General features: G+C 32.1%; 1 non-coding gene across 1 annotated transcript; it reads left to right on the plus strand.

Annotated features, from left to right (window-relative positions):
• Positions 1-22207: 22207 nt before the first annotated feature.
• On the plus strand, positions 22208-22279 carry Trnac-gca (transfer RNA cysteine (anticodon GCA)). The gene has a single exon. It is a non-coding gene; the product is annotated as a tRNA-Cys (tRNA).
• The last annotated feature ends 1749 nt before the right edge of the window (positions 22280-24028 follow it).

The following is a 24028-nucleotide window of genomic DNA, read 5'->3' on the forward strand; positions in this document are numbered from 1 at the left end:
CCTTAAACACGGTCGCAGCCGCATGCGAACACCAGTATAAATTATATAAATATTAAATATGATATATAATCGGTTAATATAATAGCAGGAGAATTATTTTTTTCATAATTCGTTTGATATTAATACCAAAGTACATATTGTGGCTTGGACCAGTGTCCAGATACAATCTTTGTAATAATTTCTAACAAAACAGTACTTAAGATAAGTATGACAAAATATTGTAGATCTAATCGTTATTAATATCACGCTGAATACTGAATCGGCAAATACAAGCGTTTTTTGTTACGAATAATTTGGTTAAGATACCTCGATGTATCTTCATATTTAGCTTGAAATTTTGATGTGAAACATTTTTATTGGCACGCAGGAGTAAGTAGGAGTCGTGCTCCCAATTGCCATGGCTCTCAATTATTTTGTATATGTGCTGCGTATATTATATATATTTATTATTTTTATACTATACACTATACATAATAGAATGCTTATTAATAAAACTCTGAGCTGTGAAAGCCCAGTGTTAGTTGCCCAGGTTAGAAGACGAGAATCTTAACCAATGATTCTGAATTCAAACCCGGGCAGGCACCACTGAATTTTCATAACAGTTGGTAGTTTTTCATTCATACCGTACTTGATGGTGAAGTTAAATATCGTGAGGAAACCTGCATGTGGATGAAAATCTGCCACATTTATCCAATGGAGTAAAGTCTAAACCTTCTCCTCAAAAAGGAGAAAAGACTTTTATTCATTGGTAATCTTTAATAATTTATAATTTTCAACTACCATCGTACTTGAATTGATTTGAAAGTATATGTCCACCCTATCGTCATTTTTTCCAGTGGTATTCCTATTGTCCGCTTTAAATGAGTTTAAGGATCACTAGAAGTGGATACGTCTGCAGCCCAAGGGGTTTGAACATATAACTCTCACTACGCTACGCGGCTCGAATACTGTGGAGCTAATAAGAATAAAGTATTGAGGTAAAATACAGGAGAATAAATGCTTCTTAAATACTTTCTGGTCGTGAATTATGTGTTGAATATATACTTTACCATTTAAAATAAAATATAGGCCAATAAAACTAAATTATGACTAAAATTATATTGATGGTTTGTAAAATTTTATGTAATTTTCAAAATAATTTATTTAGATATCGCATATAAAAAGCAAACTATTTCTCCTTAATAAAGGTTGCACAGCAATCTGCATTTAAGATCAGCAGGTCACCCAAAGACTTGTATGGTTTTGAAATCTTTGACATTATACACGTAAATTGTACTACGTTTATCATAAAATTTAAATTATTATATACTACCAATAACCTTATCAGCAAAAAATAATTTATTATTAATATTCTTAAAGCTGAATAATGAATTCGCTGATTAGAATCCGAAAAAAAATTTTTTAACGATCAGGTATCTAGTATGGGTGAAATTTTACACTTAGGAGTGCAAGTAGGATAGAGAACTATTTAATTTGGACTAGTATAATTTGTAATTATGGTTCATCTCGGGCTTGACGGTGAAGGAAAACATCGTGAGGAAACCTCTATGTGTCTAATTTCACTTAAATTCTGTTACATGTGTCCACCAACCCGCATTGGAGCAGCGTGGTGAAATAAGCTCCAAACCTCCTCCTTCTCAATAAAGAAATAGAGGCCATAGCCCAGTAGTGGGACATTCACAGGCTGTAACTATAAGGTTCCTATGTAAGGTAAAAGAAAAGTATCTATCACTAAGGATGGAATACTAGGGGACAATGGTCTCATTTGAGCAGCATTTAGTATAACAACAAATATAATAACAATAACACTTATATACCATTAAACTCTTAAAATAAAACCGAATTCTAAATTTTGCATGAATTTAAACTAAAAACTCATCACCAGTGCTATCCTATAACAAATCGCTTCGTATCTCACTCGTGAAACATTTAAAACTGACTTACGGTGATACGCTATTATGATTCATGTATGTTTTAAATGTTATAATTATTAGATTCAATGTCGCATATCACTCATCTCATCTCATATTACACGATCGTAGGTTACAGTGAGTTCAAGTTTGTTCACACGGAATAGATTTATAGTTATTTTAGTACATTAATATAAACATAATACCAATAGCAACATTTTCTCTCATAGTTTCTCTCTGGTTTAGCTATACTATGCAAAGTATTTTATGGACACGTACAATGAAAACACATGCGCAAATTAAAATTTCTTTGCAAGCTGGAGGTTTTCTAAATCAAATCAAAATATTAAGCTTCGATAGCAATAAAATCATAAGTACAAACTCTACACCTTTATACTAATATTATAAATGCGAAAGTGCCTATGTCTGTTTGTCAGGCTTTCATAGCTTAACTACTGAACCGATATACCGATAGCCCCAAGGAAGGACATAGGATACTTCTTTACCTAATTACCGCCCTTCTCCCCCTACCACGCGTAGTAGGCGAATACTAATTTTTATTAAAAAAGTCTTCTATATAATTTATGATTCATATGATCAATACACTTTCAACGAAGTAGAAGATACTATAATATTAAGCTGAAAGAGAAATTGACGTTGTTGAACGTTCTGTTACATCAAACGGCTCCCAAGCGACTGGACTAAAAACGTTGAACGTTTTGCCGACAAGAAGCTTGATTTTTACTTTTATTGAATTTTACAGAATGTGCGCTAATTCTATTTATTCAAGAGCGATTTCAGACTTTGGTCGTAGATTTTGAATAACATTTACAGATGTTTTTTACATTTTACTCTTTTAAATTTGGATTTTTTATTTCCACATATAAAATAATTCTTTTTCCCTAACTATACATATATAAAAGAACTATTTTGTTTGCTATTAACATTATTGCAAAACTATTTTTAGTGTTACATACGATAAAATATTATTCCGAAAAAGCATTACATTTGCTCATCGTCGGCAGAACTACCGTTAGTTTCGAAAAGAATATCGCAGATTTGAGAATTAACAAAAAAAATGTTTATTCTTCAAAAAATATTTAGTTTATTTGATATTTTTAAATTGCGTGACAAATAAATTTTAATTTTAATACTTTTTGCTGTCACATCAACGAAATAAATAAACAGTCGTTCGAAAGCCAACGTTTCAATTGATCTCGGATGCCTTTTTTTATTGACGGGCTGGTTGGCGTGGTTGGTAGATATATGCCTTTCATGCCGAAGGTTAAGGGTTCTATTCCCATCTAGGATAGACATTTTTGTGCATGAACATGTCTGTTTGTCCTGAGTCTAGGTGTAATTATCTATATAAGTATATATTTACAAAAGAAAAGTAGTATATGTTGTATATCAGTTGTCTGGTTTCCATAGTACAAGCTCTGCTTAGTTTGGGATGTGAAGGCCGTGTGTGAATAATGTTCTAGGATATTGTTTATTTATTATTATTTTATAATAAGTAGGCGGACATTTATTATGTCAAATTTAGATAATGTTTTACATAAAATTGTAACCTCTACTAAAATAAAATAGCAATCTACCGAGTTTCTGACCGGTTCTTTTCAGTAGAATACATCGAACTAGAACCACTACTACCGGACGATATTAGTGCAGTTGTTACCGTCTATTTGAGTATAAAATAACTTGCGTAAAATACAAAAGCTTAGCGAAAAGTTTAAGGAAAACTATCGTTATGCTTTTAATAGTTTTAAGAGAATTTCCCTTTGCTTATTAAACTATTTTAATCCAAGAAACATGCTTCCTAACTCGCATCAAATTTATATTCGTTTATAATTATGTTATTTTTTAATGTATGATTTATAATACTTAATACAATAATTTGGTCAATGAATATAAATAATAAATAAGCGTACGATGTGGTTTGTGCATTGATGCAAATACAGCGTAACCGCGGATTGCGATTAACGGAATATATTTTAACATTATTTCCATTTGAAACCGTTTTATGTGTCATATTGTATCATTTTATAATAAAAATCATAGCAGTTAATTACTATATGATTGTATTCAAAGGATGAAAAAGAGCAACTATTGCGTTTCTTGTCGGTTTCTTTCGGTATAAGTCTGAACTGGTGGTAGCTTTTGAATTTAATACAATATGTAACATGACGATGTGAAATAAAAAATTATTTGTTGTATTATATTTTTATGTTAAATTATATTATTACTTTTTATTGAAAAAAGACGCTTAGCAAATCTTCATGTTTTGAACTGTGTGTGTGCGTATTTAAAATATATTAGTGAACATTTCTTTCGTAAATCTTACAATGGTTTAAAGCCTTGATAAGAATTGGTGTATATACATCATTATCATCAACCCTTCGTCGTCCACTGCTGGACATAGGACTCTCCAATGGCTCGATTCTCAGCTCTCAATTTCCATTCGCTGCCAGCCATTTTGAGAATATCGTCACTCCACCTAGCTGGAGGGCGTCTTACGCTACGTTTGCCAAGGTTCTATATACATATGTAACATTTTATCCCGACATGCAGGTTTTCACACGCTAATATAACGTTATACATTATTACCTTGTTGTCATCCATTGCACGGATAGAAATACGAATTTCAATAAAATGGAACCGTACGATTGTACCTTGGATACTTTTTATTCCAGCAAAGGATGATTTCTCTCGGGACATTCAAAGACGTGTGAGTATTTCATCCTACCTCATTTGTACAGTTCTTATAAGGTTGTAGATGCCAAGGCTCCGAATTCGAATTGCAGCTCTGGGCAGTAAAAATATTTGGGTCATTATCATTAAGAGTCTGAAATGCCGATATGGCCCAGTGGTGAGACGCTTGATGAAATCAATGATCGTGGGTTCAAACCCGGGAAAACACCACTGAATTTTCATGTGCTTAATTTGTAATTATAATTCATCTCGTGCTTGATGGTGAAGAAAAACGTCTTGAGGAAATCTGCATGTGTCTAATTTCACTGAAATTCTGCCACGTGTTCATTCCACCAAGCTGCTCCAATGCGGGTTGGTGAAATGAATGAATAAGCTCTAAAACCTTCTCCTCAAAAAGGGAGAGGACGCATTAGCCCAGCAGTTCACAGGCTGTTACTGTTATCATTAAATTCTCAACAGCAACGTTAAGCAGAAATTTGATATAGAGCCTCGAAAAGCACTTAAATATGTGGTCTCTGCGATCTGGTAATTTCTCTGTCCTTCGTAGACCGTCCCATAAGTGTCTATAAGAATTTTATTTAGAATTTTATTATTTATAATATTAGCTGTTAGTTAGTTACATAAGATGGGTGCTGTGGTTTTCTTTATTTGCCACACAGATAAATAACTAGTGTAATGTGTAATGTAATCTTGTGACGTGTATTTCTTGTTCGATATCCTATAAAAAAAAGATAAGTTGGGCTTACGCACAAAATTATACACTGCAGACTGCAAAATGAATATGACATTAAGTATTTCATAAATCGAATGCAATCTCTGACAAAATTCAATCCATTTTTACTTCTATAGACTATACATATTATATATTCTATAGTCTTTGTAACTATTCAGTAATTTTTTAAGAAAATAGTAATAATAAAATTTCAACTTGAAATCACCCAGTCGATGAAACATAAAACCATTGGGATTTTAATCGAAGTTCATTAGTATAGGCTGTATATGCTTGTATTTAAAACCCATATATTTATGTATATATATCCACAATACACACTGTGTATGTTTATTTTTATGTGCATTTCGTTTATAAAATCTTTCATCGTTAATAAAAAAAAATTAACTTAAATAAAACTTTCTGCATTCGTGAGTATCAGTTAGGTTTAATGCATTGACTTTAAAAGTTAACGTTTCGTAATTATCCGATTATTCAGCAGTTAGGGGAAAGCTGACTTTGTAAAGAGTCTTGCGCCTATGAGAATAACATCGTCCAAGCGATCCGAATTGCGATGCAAAATTTAAAGAGAATCAATTTTTTAACAATGAAAATAGCACCTTACCACCTAGACACTAGGTGCATTACACATTAGTACAAAACCTCCAATAAAACAGGGAATCATTCTACCGTTTCCATGAGAAAATAGAAGGAAATACAATTTGAAAAAGTCTGTATTTTCTTAAATTACAAAGAGAATTTTTCACTATTAACAATGAGGATTGCGGTATTCAATTTAGTAGCTATATTATAATAGCTTCAATAGAAGGCTTTAGACAAAAACAAGCTTGTTGAATTCGATAGTTTTGGTAGCTTCACAATAGTATTAAAAAGAAGTATAAATTGCTTTTATTGTTTGAGTTGTAGTATAAGACATTTAATTCAATACAAGATTATAAACATGACTAGCTGCCGTTCTAACTTCGTACGGGTGATTTTGTAACACCTATGAGGTTCAATTAAAATTATCACTCAAATACACACCCAAAAAATTCATCAAAATCGTATGGTTACCACCCACAGATGAATTAATCTTATATACGATCTCAGATGTATTTGTCGGCAGTGCATTGACGCCGTACGTTGTATTTGCACGTCATACATATCCCTTTTTATAAATAAATTATGATTATTTACATCCTTGAAATATAATCGACATATTTTCACGTCAGTCAGATAACTGATATTTAAAAACTAAACAATACAACACGATTCAATACAACGAACCTACAGCTTTTGTTATAGGTTTTTTATACGAAAATAAAAGAAATAAAAACACTTCAAATTTTTTGCTGAAAAATTCAAATGTATATATATGCATATTTATTATACTATGTAGCGAGGCTCAGTCTCAAATAATATATCTCATAATAATATTTTTTATCAGTGACAGTATTTACTGTTAGACAGACAGACATTATCGTGATGCCGATCATTACGTCACAACTGTGAGAAATACAATGTTAAAAAGTGGCCATTGTCTTTTAAGATAACGTTTAACGGTCTTGGTGACCATTCGCCATCAAGTTAGAATTCGTTACTTTTTTTTAATTTTTTTATAAATCAAAATGAAATTATTGATATTATATCGTAACTGTAGGTCTAGTGGCTAGCTTATAAGGACACAGAGCACGAGGTAGTGGGTTCTGGGCCAAGGGCAGGCCTAGTTTAGTTCCAGATTTGGTTATTGATTTTATTGTCAGCAGCGGCCTGGAGTCTGGAAGTTGGAAGTGCTTATACTCCCGTGCCTCGGAGAGTACGTAAAGCCGTTATACCTGCACGTTGCACCTGAACTCTTTTCGCTTGTGTCGGATTTGCCGTGACGCATCATATGTGCGTACATGTTTACGCACACACATGTGAACTGTCTGGAAAATGTAAAGTTTTTTTAATTCGTTAAACAAATCGCTGGTCCTTATATAGCATTATAATATACTGTATACATCTGTAAAATGCAAATTATACATGACCGTACCAGCCTGTGAATGTCCCATTACTGGGCTAAAGGCCTCCTCTCCCTTTTTGAGGAGAAGGTTTGGAGCTTATTCCACCACGCTGTTCCAATGCGGGTTGGTGGAATATACATGTGGCAGAATTTTAGTGAAATAAGACACATGCAGGTTTACTCACGATGTTTTCTTTCACCGTAAAACACGAGATGAATTATTATCATAAATTAAGCACATGAAATTTCAGTGGTGCTTGCCCAGGTTTGAACCAACGATCATCAGTTAAGATTCGCGCGTTCTTACCACTGGGCCATCTCGGCTATTATATTTTACATGAGCCCACATTTAATTTTAAAATGTCCAAATTTTGGTAAGTTACTAACAATTTTCAAATTTATAATAGTATAAACTTCAATCCTGCTTCTTACTTAAGTGTATAATAATGTAATTTTCTACATTAGTAATCAAAAACTATTGCTTGAACTTAAGTAATTCAACCTCATCATAATAAGTTTTAGTATTGTTAAGCAACACCAGTATGGAAGTTTTGAATGGGGGAGAAGTCGATACGTAGTTTATTTAATACCACTGCAGTACGGTGAGCATACTACACACTTTACTTCTGTTGGAGCACCCTAGAATAATGTATATTGGAAGTGGCTTGAAACAAAATCGTTTTTGTAAATACATACATATAGTGACTTTGATTTGCTTTTATTTATCTGTTAGTGTTTTTACATCTATGTCGCTGAACACATTCCGTTGATCGTTTTTCAGTGAAAACTTCTTTAGGCGTTGCGCTGGTTTATCGTAGGGGATAGATTCGTGGCTTCACGTCACCAACATGATAATGTTAATATAATGAAATCGTTGAAAGTAAAAATAATTTAAGCATTATGAAAATTAATGAGGATAATAATTATTGAAAATCATGTAAATATTAACAGTATAAACAAATAATATAAATGTATTTTAACTGTTCTTTATTTAAATTAAGCTGTATTATTATTTTGTACCGAGTTTGCTGTTTGATGAATAAAAAGCTATATAATAAAAAGAGATAGAATTATTAAGATATTATTATTACTATCCTAACCTCCTGAAGGGAGGCCTCACACTCGGTTAAAGCCACACAATGAAAATTATTTTTTAAATATATCTAGCTTTAATGCTCGTAATAAAAGCACGTTTTTTAAGTTATAGGTAAGTGAGCGGGTAAATTGCTTATTACATCACCAATGCGCCACCAACCTTGGGAACGAAAATGTTATATCCCTTGTACCTGTAGTTACACTGGCTCACTCATCCGGAACCGGAACGCAACAATACTAAACATTACTGTTTAGCGGTAGAATATCTAATGGTACCTACGCAGACGGGCTTGTACAAAGCCCTTCCACCTAGAAAAAAGTAATTAAAGTACATATTAAATTATCTTCCATTTTAATTGTAACTCTTAGTTTACGCATTCAACTTATATTGTAAGTTCAGCTGAGCGTAGCTGGACAAAGCTAGTCAGAAAAAACTGTGGTTCTAGTGTTTCGAAAAGTTTAAACAAAAGATCAGAACAACTGTAGCGTGAAGCGTAGATAGTGTATTGGAGCTCGGTGAGGCAGGAGCCAGTTTATGTGACAGTATCCCATTTACTCTATGTGGATACCAACAAAAGACATAATACTGCATTTTAAACCCCTCCCTAGAATTTACTAGACGGTAAATATTAGTTCACGAGCACGGAAATTTTTCCTTGTGTTTTCAGTTTTTTCTTAAGAATAAACTGTTTTAAACTAAGAATAAAGTTATAAAAACTGTTCTAATAAAAATTGCATTTTCATTACGAGCTCCATGCTTGACTTTGTTACTATGCATAATATTATAGTTTTACTAATATTTGAAGCCTCTTTTTTCAGGAGTAAAAATACCATACACTTCTCCGGCTACTATATATAATATATATTCTTACTAAATATAAGCAAACCGATTTATAGAATTGTAAAAAATATTTCCTACAAAAGTTTTAAGAAATACGAGCTTTATGATTTTTAAAACATTTTAGCGAAAACGGCACTAAAGACAAGATAAAAACAACAACACGAAAATAGTTAATTTACAGCAAAAATGAAAATATTATACATTTGATTCAATAGCTGGTATGTTTGCTGAAACGATATCATAATTGTATTTCCGGTGGCATCCACATTTAGCAAGCTTGTGACGTGGATACCTTTCTACGATTTACAGAGAGCATTCCACCTACGGTTAATGATGTGTACTTGAAATATGTATGTAAGCATTAAAAGAAAAGAAAAGATAAGTAGACTATGCAAAAATAACGGTAAATAATAAATATATATGTAATATTAAAAAATAAATAAAATATCAATGTTAAATTTATACATATATATTTTTGAAAACTGATTCATGACACCATTTTTCTAAAATGACGGAGCGAGCGGTGATTGTTAAAGATCGAAAACTCGTAATATTGATCAAGACACTAAACTATACTTATATGTACCATATTTGAACTGTCCTTGACCTTTTGTAGTGAAGTTTTACGTCCTTAATAACTAGGATATTACAGTATTTTTCCTGTATTAAGTAGAATAATTAATAAATAGGTAATATGACAACCTATGATGACCTAAGTCCTTTAACTAAGTTTAAATTTACTGGTGGTAGGGCTTTGTGCAAGCTCGTCTGGGTAGGTAGCACCCACTCATCAGATATTCTACCGCAAAACAGCAATACTTGATATTGTTGTGTTCCGGTTTGAAGGGTGAGTGAGCCAGTGTAATTACAGGCACAAGGGACATAAAATCTTAGTTCCCAAGGTTGGTGGCGCATTGGCTATAAGCGATGGTTGACATTTCTTAGAATGCCAATGTCTAATGGTGAACACTTACCATCAGGTGGCCCATATGCTCGTCCACCTTCCTATTCTATAAAAAAAATAAAAAAGTTAAGTACATAAAAACGCAAGAACAAAATCATCCTTCAATACAAACAAAGGTCATAAAAGCTCAAATTCAATACGTAACATGGAATTAAGCATTTAGCCCAGTAATGAAACATGAGATAAAACATTCGGCCTCTGACTATAATGACGCCATATTTGCAATTTACATTTCCTCCCAATCCTATCCCGGGATGTGTATTTCAATAAAATTCTTAATTAATTAAAACGTGCTAGATATCTCAACAGAATTAATTAAAACCCGCTCATATCAGACGAGAGTACCAAATTCAACATTGACTGCACATTCATATCTGAGAGACGTTCGTGTATTACAATTAAGCTGCGCTTGATTAAAGTAATTGAAGACTTATTTAACTAGCGACTTCATCTAAAACATCGTGTTCATTTAAGATAAGATACAAATTCAACAATTAAGTTTATTTTTGGTACAAGCATGATGCTTTTGATGATAGGTGGACCAATGACATAAAGAGTCGTGGAAAACCGTTGGATGCCGGCAGCGCAAGACTGGCCAACATGGAAATTCCAGGCCTTTATCCAGTAGTGGACGTCTTTCGGCTGACATGGTGATGATGATGTGAATATGGGCATCACATTAAATTTAATTTAAGTGTCATCAAATCGTACTTATCGTAAATACTTTCTTGTATTAACATTGTGTGTTTTTTGGTGTGATTGTGATTTCATGTAAAGTAAAACTTGCACTGTAAAAAAGTTATCAGATCTCCTAGAAAGCCTAATGAATAGCGTATAGCGTTCTTCGTGCATCCTAGTTTTAAGTTATCTACAAGGCCCACACCTTAGTCATAATCTGTGGATTGGCTGTTAGCACTACTGTGCCCCCGCCAAGATATAGGATATAAGAAAAACAGAATGCTTATTGCATCATTTGTTTCGAGAACGAAATACTCCCAGTATTTAAACAGCATATCAAAGTATTATGTATGTTAACTTCTAGCGTTAAGGCATTGTGAATGCTCATTTAGTTACAGTAGCAAAACAAAAGGAAATATATTTTGGTTATAATATTGACGCTATCCCCTTTTCACTAATATTAAAGAAAAAAAAGTTTTTTTTTATCACGTAACGTATCACGAGATTTGGTATAGCCATAATTAAGCTTAATCGCTCATGAATTACCATATGCAGTGTGCAGCCGCCGCCATGCAACAATATGAGTATGTACTGTAAAATATGATAAATGAATATTAATATGATAAATGAAATTAATTATCTAAATTAATTAAAATAAAGCAACCTCTACAGCTAACGAGTACGAATAAATTCGATTAAATGAAAAAATAAACGCCTAATAATAATAATAAACGTAGACGGACATTGCGTACGTAGAATTTCGACATTTTTTTTTTGTTTCGAGCCTCGAAGCAACGAAACATACAAACGTTGTTTTTTTTTTTGCATAGAGAAAGTTTTTGGGCACAAACTTAGGCGAAAATAATTATATCATTTTATTATTTACTTTTTTATCACATATAATATTCAGATTGATATTTAGTCTAGGAAAAACATACCATTTGATCATCTAGCACCCAAAACCAATAAAATATTAAAAGGCCGTTTTAAAAAGGCAACATATATTTTAATTAATTTTTTTTCTGTCTCATTTATAAAATACGAAACAAACAAAGCAAATTTCATGACACATTCTAATAGAACCTTGTTTTTAAATTTTCCTGTAATCGAATTTATATTTTCACCATTACACGAACTTTTATACCCACCGAAATAAATTTACAACAAATGTACAAAATAAATCATAACATCGATTACAATTTAATAAGCACGTTAAATTATTCATGAAGTCACAACAAAGCAATCAGATTTTAATCTCTTACGAGGCGTACCCAAATAAATTGTTCGACCAAAGTTACTCTGGGAATTGCCCGTGTAAGTGTATTATAATATACGTATGCCTCATCCTGTTACAACTGAAGAAATATTATTAATTTTATCGCTTTATTTCTTTAATAAAAAAACAGGCAGTTATGCCTGCTGATAGAAGTGAAAACTTGAATCTGTTAAATATATTTGTCCAATTTCCATATCTATTGGCACTCCAAGTAATAATTCTACCCCTTTATATTTTATAGCTTCATCAAAATACACAGTATGTCGCCAACTCGGTACAAAATAATAATACAGCTTAATTTAAATAAATAATAGATAAAACACACTTATATAATTTGTATAAACTGTTAGTATTTACATAAATTTAAATCATTATTAGTCTCATTAATTTCCATAATACTTAAATTATTTGTACTTTCAACGATTTCATTATATTAACATTAGCATATCGGCGTCGCGAAGCAACGAGTCCATCCCCTACGATAAACTAAAACAACGTGCCTAAAAAGATTTTCACTTCAAAAAATTAGGTAAAATATTTCCTATAAGTCCTTAAACGCGATCTTGTTATTCTACGATATAGAGAGACCATTAGTGAAATGCTTTGTAAGATTGAATTAGATTTTCGCCAAAAAGTCAAAGTTTTAAAAGAGACCAATTATCTTTTCTGATAACAATTAATCAATGTCTTCGACCATCCCTTGACACTGCCAAAGAAGGGTTCTAATTCTGTCTACTTCAAGTATCTAATACTTAAAAATATTGGTGGTACAGCTTTGTGCAAGCTCGTCTGAATAGGTACCACCCACTCATCAGATATTCTACAGCAAAACAGCAGTACTTTGCATTGTTGTGTTCCGGTTTGAAGGGTGAGTGAGCCAGTGTAATTAGAGGTACAAGGGACATAACATCTTAGTTCCCAAGGTTCCCCCAATGTCTATGGGCGTTGGTGACCACTTACCATCAGGTAGCCCATATGCTCGTCCGCCTTCCTATCTATATTTTATAAAAAAAATATTACGAGTATCTTCTTTACGATATATGTATAACTCACTAATGATTTCAGTCACGGTGGCCATTCTCATGCAAGACTAACCATCTGCGCAAAACATAATTATTATATATTTTCGCAAACATAATCGCACTCTCTATTCATTCCCTCGTAATCTAATGGGACGTCATATCCGACACAATAGGAAAGAATTCAGGCACGTGACCAACGACTTCAAATGTTTTTCGAACCACGGCAGTATGAGCACTGCCAACTCCCAGACTCTGGGTTGCTACTGAAAATTTCTCGACGGAATAACTTAATAACTTTTTACCAACCTGGGACTTAAACTCATAACCTCGGGATATGAGGATTTATTGTCCATAAAAATCAAAAAGATTTTTAGAAATCAGTTAATAATTACTTGAGTAAAACAGAAAATTTCACGGAACTAACTAAAACTACTGTTTAATTAGTTCAAAGAGGTTTATTTTTGAGTATCCCAAGTGTATATCCTAATTCGAAATGTTGATAGTCGTGCTGGAAGCAAAACTAGGTAATTGCGTTTATTTAAAATTCTAAATTCCCACTGGAGAGTGTTTATTTTTACATACCAATGTTTGAATTCATTAAATTGTTTGAAGTTCGTGGGATGGGAATGAATTTTTATTTGAAAAATGAGTATACTTATGTCTAAATAAGCCTGAAGCGACATAAATGAGATTTCAACAGAGAGTCGAAACTTCTTGAAATAATAATATATATGGTGTAATAATTTTCTTGGAAGGCGATCGCATTTTATACGAATTGCTTAGATATACTTATATGTAAATTCAACCCGAACTTAATCATTAAACATTATCTAAAATAAGCTCACTATCAAGTAATCATTTCATATACTAAATTATAATAATAATAATAAACCTATTAGATCAAATATATCGTATATATATTAATAAAAAAATATTTTTTAATATGTAAGTTTTAATATTCAGGCTTTGCCAGTCTTAAAGTGTATTAAGTTTCGTTATTACCTAAATTCTAGCCACTACACGGACGGGTCTTTTGGGTACATATTAAACTAAGCACAAAAGTAGCGTTTAAAGAGGCGTTTTATTCACAACTTCCACCATTTATATAAGGTGTTTGTCCAAAGGGGTTTCTTTATTTGAAGGTCAACAATTCAGAACGAAATAATAATAATAATCAAAATAATAGCAAGATTAACCGACTACCAAAGAATTTAAAAAAAATATTAATTTTAAATTTTATCCTTTCTATTAAAAATAATCTCTTCCAGACCTATTTTAACCTACTTTAGATATTATAGTGCACAAGTGTGTGCGCAAACACAGAAGCACTCTCTAGTCCCAAACTCTCATTATCCGATGAGACGGCAATCTGACACGACCGGAGAGAGGACCAATGGCTTTACGTGCTTTCCCGACCTGGAAATTGAACCAAGGACCTCTGCCCAGGAATCCTTCTATTAATAGTATAAAAGTGAAAGTTTTTTTTGCTCAATTGTTTGTTACTCGTTCGTCTATATGAGACTTGACGTGGTTAGAAGACTTGAATCTTAATAGACATACACATATAATTTATTTCTTGTTCGGCGTTGAAAGAAAACATCGTGAGGATATTGACATGCCACAGATTTAAATCTGTTACGTGTATCCACCAACCCGCATATGAGCAACTCGGTGAAATAATCATACTTTTTTACCTATGTAATTTATATACCAACACACATAACACTATCTAAATAACATAAATCTAAAAAAAAATCTATTTATGAAGAACCACGAATTTACATAAATTATACAAAATTTGCTTAACCCTGGTTGGATTCTAGTGAATACTTTAATACAAATTGTCGTCCAAATAATTTTGGTTTAAAACATCCTAACAACGTTGTAAAAACTAATTAGACGTATCTTCGTGACCCGGAGAACAAAATTTCATCTTGTTTACTTATTAACTGAAATTTGTTGTGAAGTTCATTTTATGCATCCCGGCTAGCTGCCAACGCTCTTTGTGAGGAAATTTCATTCGGATGATGTTATTGTGTTTAATAATATCGCTCTTGGGTTTGACAGGCTCGTATTTTAGTAAATACGCAATTATGTGTGATTTTTCGTTTGTCAAAAATGTATCGAATAAACTATTTTGATCAGAAATAGTCTATTAATCGTCGTAAATTGATTTATGAAGCTGCCGGATGCACTTCAGTAGTACGTAACCCTTTTTTAGTAGGCCATTCGAGGGAGGGGGGATTTATATGTGGGATTATTAACCATTAAAACCGCTGCAATGGTTTTTATAGTTCGAATCTATTTCAAGTCACGGGCCTCGCTTAAGCTCATGCAAAAATATAAATTAGTTAAGACTAAATAATATTGCTTAGCCCACCGCGCTATTTCCAAAGAGTATATTTGTAGTATATAATAAAATTAAAATTGAAGCTTAGCTTAGATTAAGAAATAACGAGTTAAAAAACAAACTTCATTACACAGAAAACGATGAAAATATATTTTTATTTTATCGGAACGACGAGCGCGCATGATAATAAAATAAAACCTCTCATATCTGATATTACATCATAAAGTTTTATCAATACATGTTGAAAAAAAAATGCAAAATTCTTTGTCTCGTCTACAAAAAATTCATCGACCGTCACAAAATACTCATTATTTCAAACAATCTCATCTAAATATGCAAAACAAAATACAAAGAATGACATAACATATTGTAAGCTAACATTTCTCCGTACTGTACAATTTCATAGAACGCCGCGCTTCAGATATTCTTTAAATATAACAATAAATTCTTAACGTCAATGGATTATAAGTCTTATATACTTGAGATAAGAGTCAATGTACAGCACAATTACATTTGTAGTACTGGCATGACTTGACGAAGATGTTTAATAATATGGACGTGTCTTGACCATTTAAAGTGATTTGACGAATTATTAAATAAAAATATGTATTTACTTTAATAAAAAAATTAAAAACAGTTTTTATTTTATCTCAACATATTCATGGGAGGTTTTATTGTATGAAATGTGTTGTTTTGAATGGCACATCAAGAAGAAATAATTCTATGAACTAAATATTAAATTTATTCCGACATCTTGGCTAGACTTGACGTCATTCTTAGTGCATAGAATGCTGTATCAGCTAAATCTGACTCACTTCTAAGTGACCGAATGAATGCACTTGAATGAAATCTTATTCGGCCTTTTAAATATTGAAAAATAAATAAAAATATTCTATTATTTTAGGTATTTTAATTGATATTATTAAGAACTTCAAACTTCTTAATTCCGTAAAAAAAAAATTGTTTTTAATGTTTTAAACGAATAAAATAAAAATCCGCAGCCTGGTAAAAAAAAAATTAGGCGGCTTAAAGATTATTCCATTACGTTCTTCCGCTGCGGATTTGTGGATATTAAATAGAAATTTGAAACAAAGAAGAATTCGATAAAACTGTGCTTGGTATTCTTTGTGTTTTTAATCCAAACAGGCACTCCTAGCTAATTGGATTAAAACCCGCGGCCTCTGGTTAAATTACATGTAATTTACCTACTGGACCGTGTTGGTTCTTTTTAAAACAATATAAAATTACGGCTATTTTAGATTTTTGTAATTTTTTATACGGCTTCATATTAATGTAATAAACGTAAGATTGTATTTGTAAGCCGTGTTTGTTTCAAATGTAAAATAGAGGATTCCTGCTCCATAAAATTATGAGAGAAAGATTAATTTTATCAATATCATTAGATCTATGTATTGTTTATTGGGAAAAATAATAGTTAGGACATAATGTCCATGATAAATCTGTTGTAAGTTTTTAGTTAAATACTGTTGTATATATTTAGTTATATATATATATAACAGTCGTCTATTCCTAGGGTAGGCAACGTAATGCCTGTGTAACCGACGATTGGTATACATTTTTACATATTAAATTCTTAACTAATGTATAAATACATAACACTTACTTTTTTACATATCACAATGGGATCAAACCCGCGACTCCCGGTTGAAAGGCATGGTCACTGCCAACTGCAACGGACCAGACATATTTATCTGTTAAATCTGTTATCAAACAAAGTTGAAATCAGACGATTTACGTCAAACTCATAAAAGCTTTCTGCTGCTTAAAATACAGGGAACTATAACACAAACAAATATTTTCAATCCAAAGGTAAATGTTGAAAATATAAAGCTAACCTTTAAAATAGATAAATTTTGAAAGTGACTATAGAGAAAAAAAATGTTAAATGAACTTAATTTCTTCTATGAAAGATATACTCTTATGTCTTGAAATATGACATGAAGTTGAAGCCAATGTTTTCATATCTTCAGTTCTAATGTGTGCCAAGTTATTAAAAACAAAGTGGTACTTTGTTTTCGTAATTCAAATGAGATCTAACTAAGAGCAACTTTGACCGCACCAATAACTGCACAATCTGAAAAGTAACAGATATTGCTTGTTGTGTGAGAAGCGCACTCTATTTACTTGGTGGTAGGGCTATTCTACCGCCAAGCAGCAACACTTAGAATTGTTGTGTTGCGGTTTGAACAGCGAGCGAGCCAGTGTAACATAACTTAATTCTCAATGTTGGTGGAGCTTTAATATTTCTAACAGTATGTAAATATATATATTTTAAATATAAAAAACGTGAAAATAGTCTGTTTGCTTATATTACTTAAGGTTAACCATTATAATTATGATGTTATGTTTTTCGTACTTGTAATTTCATTGAACGACCTTCTCAGCTCAACTTTCAAATTAAAATACAGGCTTTTTGTATTTGATGGAAATATAACTGATAAGCGAGTCCTTACTAATAACTTCTAGCTAAAAGGTTACCACTTATACCTATTATATACATTTTTAAACACGTTATATTAGTCTATATGTGAGAGATATATAATATAATAGGAGCTGACATGGCCCAGTGGTTATAACTCGTAAATCTTAACCGATGATCGTGGATTCAAACCCAAACATATACCACTAAAGTTTTATATACTTAATTTTTATAATTGAGCTCGTACTCCGTAATAAGCAGCCTATGGAAAAAGTTCGAAGCCTAACCTTCTACTCAAAGGCAGAGGAGCCTTAGCCCAGCGGTGGGAGATTCACATGCTGTTATTTTTACTTTTATTATGGCTATGGATTATTCAACCTCAAACACTAATATTTTTGTCAGTCAGGAAGTCTAATCAGAGGCGCAATGTAGGTCCTTACTTATATTATAAATACATTGTTGATAGTTTAGCATCAGGTAGCATATTTGCTCGTCTGCCTTTCAACATTTTGAAGATAAAAAATCATTTTAGCTGTCTGATATTTCCTCCGAGTAAAACTTTCACAAAATGGCCTAGCATTTAATAAAAGCCCTGCGTAAGAGGATTCAGTCAATCTGCAGCGTATGGTAAACAAAACATCGCTTCGATGCTTTTATACATCAAAATGTAAAAAAAGGACTTCTACAAACGCTAGTCGGCAGTCAGCTTATAAGCACTTTATACTTATTTCCTTTTCAGATAAAGTTCATTTTATAATGTGATACCATTTATTGGTCTGGTAACTAACGTGTAAGACTGCAGGTACTTTTTTAACGATTCAAGTCCATCAAAAATACAGAAAATTTTGACTCAGTGTACTTACCGAGGCACGGGATTGTTTCATCATCATCCTCACGACTTGTACGACATAATTACTTGAAATATGCTCGTGAATTTAATTGAAATGGCGCAAACCTGATCGTACTTTTCATGGACTTAAATCGTTACAATTGTACCAGGAAGTTACGTAACGGAAACGAAAAACAAAATAAATGTTATACACTTAAAGCCCTGCAACCAATTTTATCTGAATTATTTAATCTACATAAGATAAATATTCTTTGGTAAATATTGACCTTTTAAGTAATAACAATACTATTCTGGGACATTATTCACACACGGCCATCTAATCCTAAACTAAGCAGAACTTGTACTATGGAAACCCCTGCTTCCTCCTTCCTTCATAAGTCAACGCGTGCTGGTTGTCGATGTCAGCGCCTAACTGTGACATCAATTCAATCGCGCACAAATAAATTTGGCAACTCCTTTCTTTGTTGCACTTCCAAAATATGGAATTCCTTACCAGCTCTCGTGTTCTCCTCCTCTTACAACCCGGGTTCATTCAAACGAGGCGTGAAGAGGCATCTTGCAGGCCGGCGAGGCGAAGGCGGCTAGTGCAGAACATTCTTCCCGACTGTACTGGCCGTCGTCGCGTTTGGACTCTACTACCACTTACCATAAGGTGGAGTAGAGTCATTTGCCCTCCCGAAAAATATAAAAAAGCTAGACAACTAATATACTACACATACTACTTTTCTTTTGTAAATACATACTTACTTACACCCAAACTCAGGACAAACAGTTCTGTTCATGCTCACAAATGTCTGTCCTGGGTGGCAATCGAACCCATAACCTTCGGCGTGAAAATCAAGTATCTTCCAACCACGCCAACCGGCCCTAGCCTTATTCTACTAGTAGCTACACTGACTCATTACCTTCGAATCGAAATGCGCATGAAAAACACATGTCTCAATCATGTTCTCTTTTATTATTAATTATTCCCAACAAGCAAATACTGTCTTTCTAATAAACTTTGTTCATGCACATTTTTTTTTATTTCGATTTAAAAGAAAATCCGTTTAGAGATAGCATCAATTCAAAGAGAGTTTCTAGAGAATGATCAAAATGTTTCCATAGTACAAGACCATGAATATTTGAAGAAAGCACAAAGATATTGTTGAAGGTACTTTGTTTATCTATATTTTAGACGAAATTGTCGTACGTCTGGTTTTTGCCTATTTGAATTTTAGAGTCACTAGTCTCAGTCCCGTTTGCGTTTCGATGTCACGTTTTTTAAATCATCGCTGCTCGGCCCCGCATACAAATTGCGTTTCAACGTACAGTTAGTAACAGCAGGATATATTATACATAAAATCCTCCTTAAAATTTGCTTAAGATTATGCATATTTTTTGTATGAATCAATCATGGTAAGCACATACGTAAGGAAAGATAAGATAAGATAATGATAACGAATTTCATATTGTCATTTCTAATACAGATTACTTAATTAAAACCAGTTTTAATAGTTAGTGTCTATTGCGTTCTTTATTTAAACTCGCCTCGAAAAGTAAAAAAAAAATCATTGGTGCCGTATCTAAACTCTTTCCGGTCATATCGAGTTTGCTATTCCATTAGATTATGTGAGTAAGGGACTGGCAAGTGGGCCTGATGGTAAGTGGTCACCACCGCCCATAGAGATTGCCATTGTAAGAAATATTAATAACCTCTTACGTCACCAATGCTCCACCAACCAACCTCGAAAACTAGGACAGTAAGTCCGTTGAATGACCCAGAATACAATAGTTACTTTGGCTTATTCAAAAGTCAAACCGGAACACAACAATGTAGGTATTGCTGTTTGGTGGTTATAAATCTGATGAGACGTTGCTACCTACCCAGAAGAGCCATATATATATTGTACTCGCGTAAAACAATACCAGTCGAAACGAACTCTTACATTTAAAAGCATAAAATTGACATACGAATAGAAATTTGTCGATCCGTTCAAGTTACATAGTAAGTTTAAAGCATATGAAAAGTTTTCAATGCACTTGCTCAGTTTGCTCGCCCCTCAAGAATTCTCAGTCTTTTTAAGTAAATATATAACAATGAAACTGAATTTTAAAATACTGAAAATTTTCAATAACTTAATTTTGATATAAAATAGCCGAGATCGCTAGAGTGGATATAGTCTGTGAATCTGAACAAAATGTTCAAATCTGGATATAGACCTCTTTATTTAATTTGTATTGTTTTATGTAAAAAAGGTACGCAGGCTTCAAATGGAGTCACCAGACAGTCTTCTTGACGGTAGAGGTTCTTGAGGTGAGTTGTACGTACCGTTAGCACTATGTGCAGGCCCTTCTTGGTACCCACTCAACAGATTGCTTACTATGTGTTCCGGTTTAAAGGGTGAATGAGCCAGTGTAACTAGAAGCACAAGGGACATACAGGAATGGTTACTTATGTGGCGGTGGTGACCACTTACTACTAGGCGGTCCATATACCCGTCACCTATTTCATAAAAAAAAGCTTTTACAAAGCTCTACCAAGTAGAATAACACGTTTACATCTTCCAAAGTGTTATATAGAGCAACATTTGTGTAGTTTATATAAGTCCGTTCTAAAAAGATAAGAGGCTTGTCTGCTAGACACTCAAGGCTAGTTGGAACACGGGGTGACATTACTCATAATATGATATATTATTCTATATTTAAAATAAAAAAGATAGTCTTATTTTTATTTGATTTCTCTTTTTCTTATTTAGGAATTAATCAAGAAAGAATGAGAGAGAGAAACACATTATCTATATATAAAATTAAGCAAATAATAAAATCAATATCAGCTGATGTTCTTTAAAATATTCATAACATTAAATTTAAATTTATTAAGAGAGAGATGAAATATATGATTATATATAAGCAGTTTATTGTACCGAATACTTCAATTAATAAACGATGTTCAGGCAAATTTTGTTTAAGTTGAAGTTTAATATATCAAATACAAAATAGTTTATGTATACATATATGTGATATTAATTATTTCTATTTTTCATATTTAACGTTATATTTTTTGACGTGAGTTCATCTTAAGAATATTACTTAACTATTGAGAGTATAAAATCATACTCCTCCATAGTATTATATAAAACGTACAATTTACTATTGTTATTACATGAAAGCTCAGGATAAGCACGATACAAAACCTTAAAAATAATTAATAAAACAGAAGTATATATATTTGTAATTTCATTCTATTTACAATATCATACGTTTTATATTCATCTATGTAATAAATGACTAAGCCGTATAAATAAAATATCCTTTTCAGTTTTTAAAAGCCTGCGTCATTAAAGAGAACTTTATTTTCGAAGGTTGTAATACAGGGGATATAGCTCAGTGGTAGAGCAATCGACTGCAGATCGATAGGTCTCCGGTTCAAATCCGGGTGTCCCCTATATCTTTTTTTCCATATTTTTTTTTTTTGAGATATTGATTAGTCTTGTAACTTTCTTAATTAACTTAGGCTTCTGTAAGTTTTACAACTTATTATTTATATTTTATTTGCTAATATCGTGAAAGTTAATAGTTGGGATATTTATTTCAATCATACAAAAATTATATTTTGTAACTTTAAATTTAAATTTAAATTTAAATTGTGCATAGTTTTTATAAAAAAAAACTTTTGCAATTCTTTATAACAGCAAAGAGTCCTAGTAATACAATTCTAATAAATAAATTAATATAGACGCTAGAACAGAAAAAGTAAAATAGATTTTAAATTAAATAGTTATTCAGATCTGCCGAAGCAGATATACTATGTGATTTTTTTATAAAAATTAAAAAAAATACATTCGTTATATGGTTGACTTTTTTGAATCTAATAAGGGACATTATATTTTAGTTTCCAAGGTAATATTTTTAATAGTTAATATAGCGGGATTGTCTATAGGCGATGGTGACCATTAATCACCAGGTGGCCGTTCGTACTATTTTATATATAAAAATACTTATACATTGAATATAGTAATTTTAACATATTAATTACGTGAAAATGTAACACAAAAAATCATTTATATGTGGTTTTAAATAATGAAATTGAAAATAAGTCTTGACAAATATAGCCACTAAGACTTATTCCCTAACATCTCGTTCAAGGAAAAGAGCAAGCATCCAAGACCGCTGAAGATCTGTTACCCATTGTAGAACCCAATATATTTGACGAAGAAAGGCGTTAGAACTTGCAATTGGCCATACGTTGTGTCTAGATAAATGGGGCGATTCGAAGAAAAATATATTCTCACAGCTATGAATGTGCAGTGCAGATAAAATTTAAGACGTAAAATTTTACATTGTACGAACATCTAACTCAGATGGTCCAATGGGGAAAGAGGACTAGAATTTTAACCGATGATTTTGGATTCAAGCCTGCTTGGGTTGGCTTCTGAGCACCACTTTTAATGTGGTGAAGATAAACAACATGAGGAAACCTTCATGTATCGGATAAAACTTTCAACTAAAAATAAAAGCCTTAGCCCAACAGTGGGCATTTTTAGGTTGTTACTATTTACACATAGTTTAGACCCAAAAAAATGGGTCAACAAATTCAAATGAATCACTTAATGATGGTAATGGTAATTATAATTTATACAAGGTAATTTATACAAGGTACAAATAATTTTTCCGTGGCAGAATATCTATTAAGTACTATGATATGAGATTGATTTGTCATTAATAGCAATCGCTGATATTTTGGACACAATTTGATTCCAATCAAATCAAACATGGGACAAACATTGGATTCATTTTATTGTACGTAATTATGATTAAATGGTTAATTTCAAAATCAAACTTAGGGTCTTAATAACTCAACGTTATACGAGATGCGTATGTCAAAGTTTATGATTCCATCCTAATTTTATTTTATGTATTTATTGCAAAATATACAGCATATTATAAAACATTTGACAACAAAGTAGGTTTTACACAAGCCAACCAAGACACTTTTAATTAAAACATGGAGTGAGCTTGATAACAGTATTAATTTAAAAGAGAACAAAAAACAATACAAACTATTGTGAAATAAAGTATTTTAAGGTTTTTGAAAACTTAGTCTTTTTTAAGCTTTATGCCTAAATATAGGAAATAAATATTAATATTGGTAATTTATTGAAGAGTGCATTCTCAAGAAATCTTTTTAATATTA

This window comes from Nymphalis io, chromosome 17 (assembly GCF_905147045.1).
Source record: "Nymphalis io chromosome 17, ilAglIoxx1.1, whole genome shotgun sequence".
NCBI lineage: Eukaryota > Metazoa > Arthropoda > Insecta > Lepidoptera > Nymphalidae > Nymphalis > Nymphalis io.